The sequence below is a fragment of the Mus caroli genome, unplaced genomic scaffold, assembly GCF_900094665.2.
Source record: "Mus caroli unplaced genomic scaffold, CAROLI_EIJ_v1.1 scaffold_18922_1, whole genome shotgun sequence".
In the NCBI taxonomy this organism is placed as follows: Eukaryota; Metazoa; Chordata; class Mammalia; order Rodentia; family Muridae; genus Mus; species Mus caroli.
The window spans coordinates 12578-17756 of NW_018390575.1; the positions used below are offsets into that span (position 1 = coordinate 12578).

Below are 5179 nucleotides of genomic sequence, written 5' to 3' on the forward strand. Positions count from 1 at the left end.
CCCCCCCCCCCCAAAAAAAAAAAAACAAATAAAGAGAAACTTAGAGAAATGGCCCAGAAAGTGAAAAAGGAGAGCTGGGTTGAAAGTCCATGTGAAAAAGAGGATGGAGAGACATGTGAAAGGGATGAAATCCTTCATGACAGGCGAAAAGAGAGGCACTGTGACTGGAACATTTCCAGGGCAGCTCCTGATAACAGGTCAAACTAACAGAGAAATGAAAATGGAGATGTCAGTGAAGTCATTGCTCTTGGTGTGCCCAATCCTTGAACTTCCAATGAAGTCAAGAATGAACAAAGGCTAGTCAAACTTGCCAAGGTCTTGCAGGAGAGGATGAAAAGTACATTGTTTATGATCAGGTCTGGAGAGGTGGGAATGATGTGGCTCAGAGTATCTACAGGCCCAGTAAAATTCTGGACGATGAAATGTAAGGTGATGACCTCAGAACCAGGAAAAAGACCTACAGATTCATTCCTGATAAGGTGTTTTCTTGTTGAGACCATAGAAAGAGAGGCTCAAATGGAACAATTCACTTTGAGGATAATCCTTTTGGTTTGGAGATGTTTTGGGAAGAAGCCAAATTGTACAGTTTTTCTAAAAGACCATCTGAAGGCATGCTCTTAGTTTGTATAAAGCCATAGTGTGTCTGTATTCTACAAGACCTCTGCTACATCCTCATTGCCTGCTGGTCCTTAGTCCCAGGCAGTTCAGCAAAATAGATACTGATTCTCCCACCCCCTTTCCTTTTCCTACTTATTTTCCTGTAGATTGAAATTTGCTAAGTGCTTCCCATCAGACTCCTTGGGGATGTCACTCCATGCTTGATCTTTTGTGAGACCAGAGCGTGGGTCACATATGTCAAGCTCCCAGAGGACAGTGCTTTTATTACCCTTCTATCTCAACATCAGTACCACCTGGGTGGCACTTACAGATTACCAAGTATAGCTTCAGCAGGAGGTGCCTTGCTTTTGTCTGGATCACAGCTGCTTTGTATTCTCAGAAAATACTTCCCAGAAGATTTCACCTCAATGACACTGCCCTCTTCTTAATCACAATTAATTTTGTAACTCCAACTAATCAACATCACTTGTCCCAGTAGCCGCCTTCTCTTGTTGATTATAAACGCAAACCCACATGGCCAAAGGCTACAAGTTCTGCTGTTTGCAGAATCTTGTTCTATTACATTATCTCTAGCTTCATCTTTCCCAACTCCTTCACTGCCTAAGCTTGATTGTCCTGGAACTTGCTGTGAAGATTGACCTTGAACTCAGACATCTGTTTGCCTGTCTCCTGGGATTAAAGGTGTGTACTACCATGCCTGCATTTAAGCTTTTCTTCACCTAGAACTTGCTCTGTTTTTGGCTGACCTTGAGCTCAGAGATATGCTTGGATTTATCTCCTGGTATTAAATTTTGCTGAGTAGGATCTTGAAACAAGTTCACTACTCCCTTGATTCAATTTAAAATCCTTGAACTCAGGATTCAGCTCCATTTCTATTCCTGGTGCCCTTTTAATACTTGACCTATGTATTTTATATTTTTCCTTTCAATGTATTCCAAATGCTCTTCATGTGATGTAAACAGAGAACAAGTCTACAATGGGCATTTCTGAGACTTCCTTATTCAAGGCAATTAATCTGAGTCTCTAAAACTTACCCTCATTCTGTCTCTTCAGACTAGACCAAAAAGCAATCACTTAAGAGCACTAATCCCAAACACTAACATGGTGGCTCAGAAAAAAAACATCTGCTACTCTAGTACCCAGTGGGTCCAATGCCCTCTTCTACCATGTTCAGGCACCAAGCATGCATGTGGTTTCAGATAGCTATGTAGACAAAACACAGACACACAGACACACAGACTCACAGACACACACACACACACACACACATATATGTATGTATATATATAATTATATGTGTATATATATATGTATATATATATATATATATATATATATTTAAAATTATGAACTAAGTTCTAAGTTTGGTTACATGTAGTATATGAGTGTGGAGTGTGTGAGTGTATGTGTGTGTGTGTGTTTGTGTGTGTGGGTGTGTGTGTGTAAAACAATGACAACACCTCTGTGAAATTCAGAGAACAACCTGAGAGAGTCTGTTTTCTCTATCTATCGGAGACTGTACTCAGGTAGTGAAGCATGTCACCAAGGGCCTTTTCCCATTCTGACACCAAATCACTTTGACAGTTCTACTTTCTTAGTTATATTGTAGTAAAGTTGCTATTCTCTATATAAGCAGAGGATAAAGAGGGATCATCATGGTACAAGCAGCCCAAATGATATGACCCTGCGGAAAATGAGACTTGAGTGTAAGAACACATACCCATCCCTTTCTTCCAAACCTACAACCCAGGTTATGGTCTAGGCATTTCTGATTTCCCACATTCATTATTTTAATATTGTCCTCGGTAGCATCTTTTCTCTCTCATCACCATAGAAAGCCAATATCAAGTAAGAATTGTTCTTTGGTTTGTTTAGTTGGTGTGGTGATTTAATTATGCTTGGAGCAGTGTGTGGTCCTATCTGGAGGTGTGGTCTGGTTGGAGGAGGTGTGCCACTGTGGAGGCTGGGCTTTGGGGAAATGTTTATATACTCAAGCTCTGCCCAGGGTGAGACACAGTAGGTTCTCCTTGCTGCCTTCGACTTGGGAGGCAGAGGCAAGCAGATGTCTGATCTAGCTTAACCTGGTCTGTAGAAAGAGTTTCAGGGCAGCCAGGATTACACAGACAAACACTATCTCTTAAAGAATCATCTCTCTTCTGAGTCTCAGTCCTCCTTCAGAGAAGGTGGTGCTCACCAGGTAAGGAGTTGATTTGGGTTCTGGATATGCAAGGGTCTGGGAGTACATATATTTTCCATTTTTCTAACCAGATTTTTCAGGCTCAGTGTCAGAGCGAGGTAACTTGGCCATGATCATGGCTAGAAGCTCTTGTGGGCTTCATTGATGATTAGGCAGTTCAGAACCTGGGGTCTTTCATCAGGTGCCTTGCCGGCCTTCTTGCCTCCCTCCTTCCTTCTCTGCAATAAAGCAAGTCCATCTTGCTTTGTTGTGTGGAATTTAAATAGCTGCCTTCACATTACTTGCTACATTTTAACCTGGAATAGTAAGCTGGATAAACCCATCCTCCTGTAAATTGTGATTTTCAAGAGTATTTTAACAATAGCCACAGAAATGAAGGTAGAACCAACATTCGATATTTACTAGTATGGTAGTAGACTTGATACAGAAAAATAGGAGTGAGGAGTGCTTACTAAGTGTTAGAGATAGCAAATATTTGAGTCTTCTTCAGGTACTCTGATATATATTAGTAGGACTATGTGAGGAAAGGTAGAATTTGAAATGGATGCACACAGAAAAAAGCCATGGGTTCTCTGTGTATTGTGTGCTTGTCATAGCAATGGTAAAAAGTAAAGTCTCAAAATGGCCAGGCTTGATGAATACAATGCTTTCAGTTAGCTTTCATTTGTATGTTTTTAAATGTCATTTATAAAAAGCAGCAAATACTGGCTAGAGAGACAGCTCATTCATTCAGAGCATTGGCTCTTCTCACATAGGACCTGGATTGGTTCCAGACACTATCTCCAGTAACTGCTCACAAAGAAAAAATTAGAAAATAAAAGCCTGTTGTGGTGGCACACACCTTTAATCCCATCACTTGGGAGGCAGAGGCAGGGAGATTTCTGAGTTCGAGGCCAGCCTGGTCTACAAAGTGAGTTGCAGGACAGCCAGGGCTACAGAGAAACCCTGTCTTGAAACACCTGTCTATATTTTTTTTTAAGAAAGAAAGAAAGAAACAAAGAAAGAAAGAAAGAAAGGATGGAAGGAAGGAAGGAAGGAAGGAAGGAAGGAAGGAAGGAAGGAAGGAAGGAAGGAAGAAAAAGTTATTTTTCTTCAAGGGAGTCTCACTATGTAAAAAAAAAACATTTTTATGGAAAAGCCCCATACCCAGAAGTAGATGGTCAACACAAAATGAACTCAGTAGTGTTTCTGGAGTTTTTTTGTTTTTTTTTTTTTTTTACTTTTACTGTTTGTACTGGCTGGTTCTGCTTGTGGACGTTGTACATCGTGGTGCGGAGCCTAGTGCGCACCACGATGTACAACGTCCACAAGCCCTGGAACCTTACAGTCATTCCTGTTCTAAAATTAAAAAGTAAATCATATGAAAAGCAGAAAGTTGCTCTTGGAAGAAGTGGCCTCTCTGAGTCTGTGACAGAAGCACCATTACTACCTTCTCAAAGCTCCAATTGGCTGCTTGCTGGGACATTCTGCTGCCAAGATTCCCAGAATCATGATCAAAGGGGGAGTGTGGAGGATATGGAGGATGAAATTCTGANAGCAGAGGTAATGAAATATGGGAAAAACCAGTGGACTAGGATTGCCTCATTGCTGCATAGGAAATCAGCAAAGCAATGCAAAGCCAGATGGTACGAATGGCTNGATCCAAGTATTAAAAAAACTGAATGGTCCAGAGAAGAGGAAGAAAAACTCTTCTACTAGGCCAAGCCGACACCAACACAATGGAGGACCATTGATCCCATCATAGGTAGAACAGCATCCCAGTGCTTGGAACACTATGAGTTCCTCCTGGACAAAACTGTGCAAAGGTACAATGAAGAGGAAACAACAGATGACTCCGGAAAACTTAAGCCTGGAGAGATAGATCCAAACCCAGAAACCAAACCAGCCCGGCCTGATCCAATTGACATGGATGAAGATGAACTTGAGATGCTTTCTGAGGCTCGAGCCCATCTGGCCNATACTCAAGGAAAGAAGGCTAAAAGGAAAGCAAGAGAAAAGCAGTTGGAGGAAGCAAGGCGCCTTGCTGCCCTCCAGAAAAGATGAGAGCTTCAAGCAGCTGCTATAGAGATTCAGAACAAAAGGAAAAAGAAGAGAGGACTCGATTTTAATCCTGAAATCCCAATTGAAAAAAAAGCCTGCTCCTGGTTTTTATGATACTTCTGAGGAGAATTACCAGGCCCTTGATGCAGATTTCAGTAAATTACGACAGCAGGATCTTGATGGGGAGCTAAGATCTGAAAAAGAAGGAAGAGAAAGAAAAAAACACAAACAGTGTTTTAAAAGGAGAAGGGCATCTGAATTACCATCAGTTATCCTCCAAACTAGTGGTGTCTCTGAATTTGCTAAAAAGAGAAGCAAACTTGT

General features: G+C 41.3%; 1 pseudogene; it reads left to right on the forward strand.

Moving 5' to 3' along the window:
* Nucleotides 1–5174, forward strand: part of LOC110288715 — a 14429-nt pseudogene extending 9255 nt beyond the window's left edge.
* Nucleotides 5175–5179: the final 5 nt, after the last annotated feature.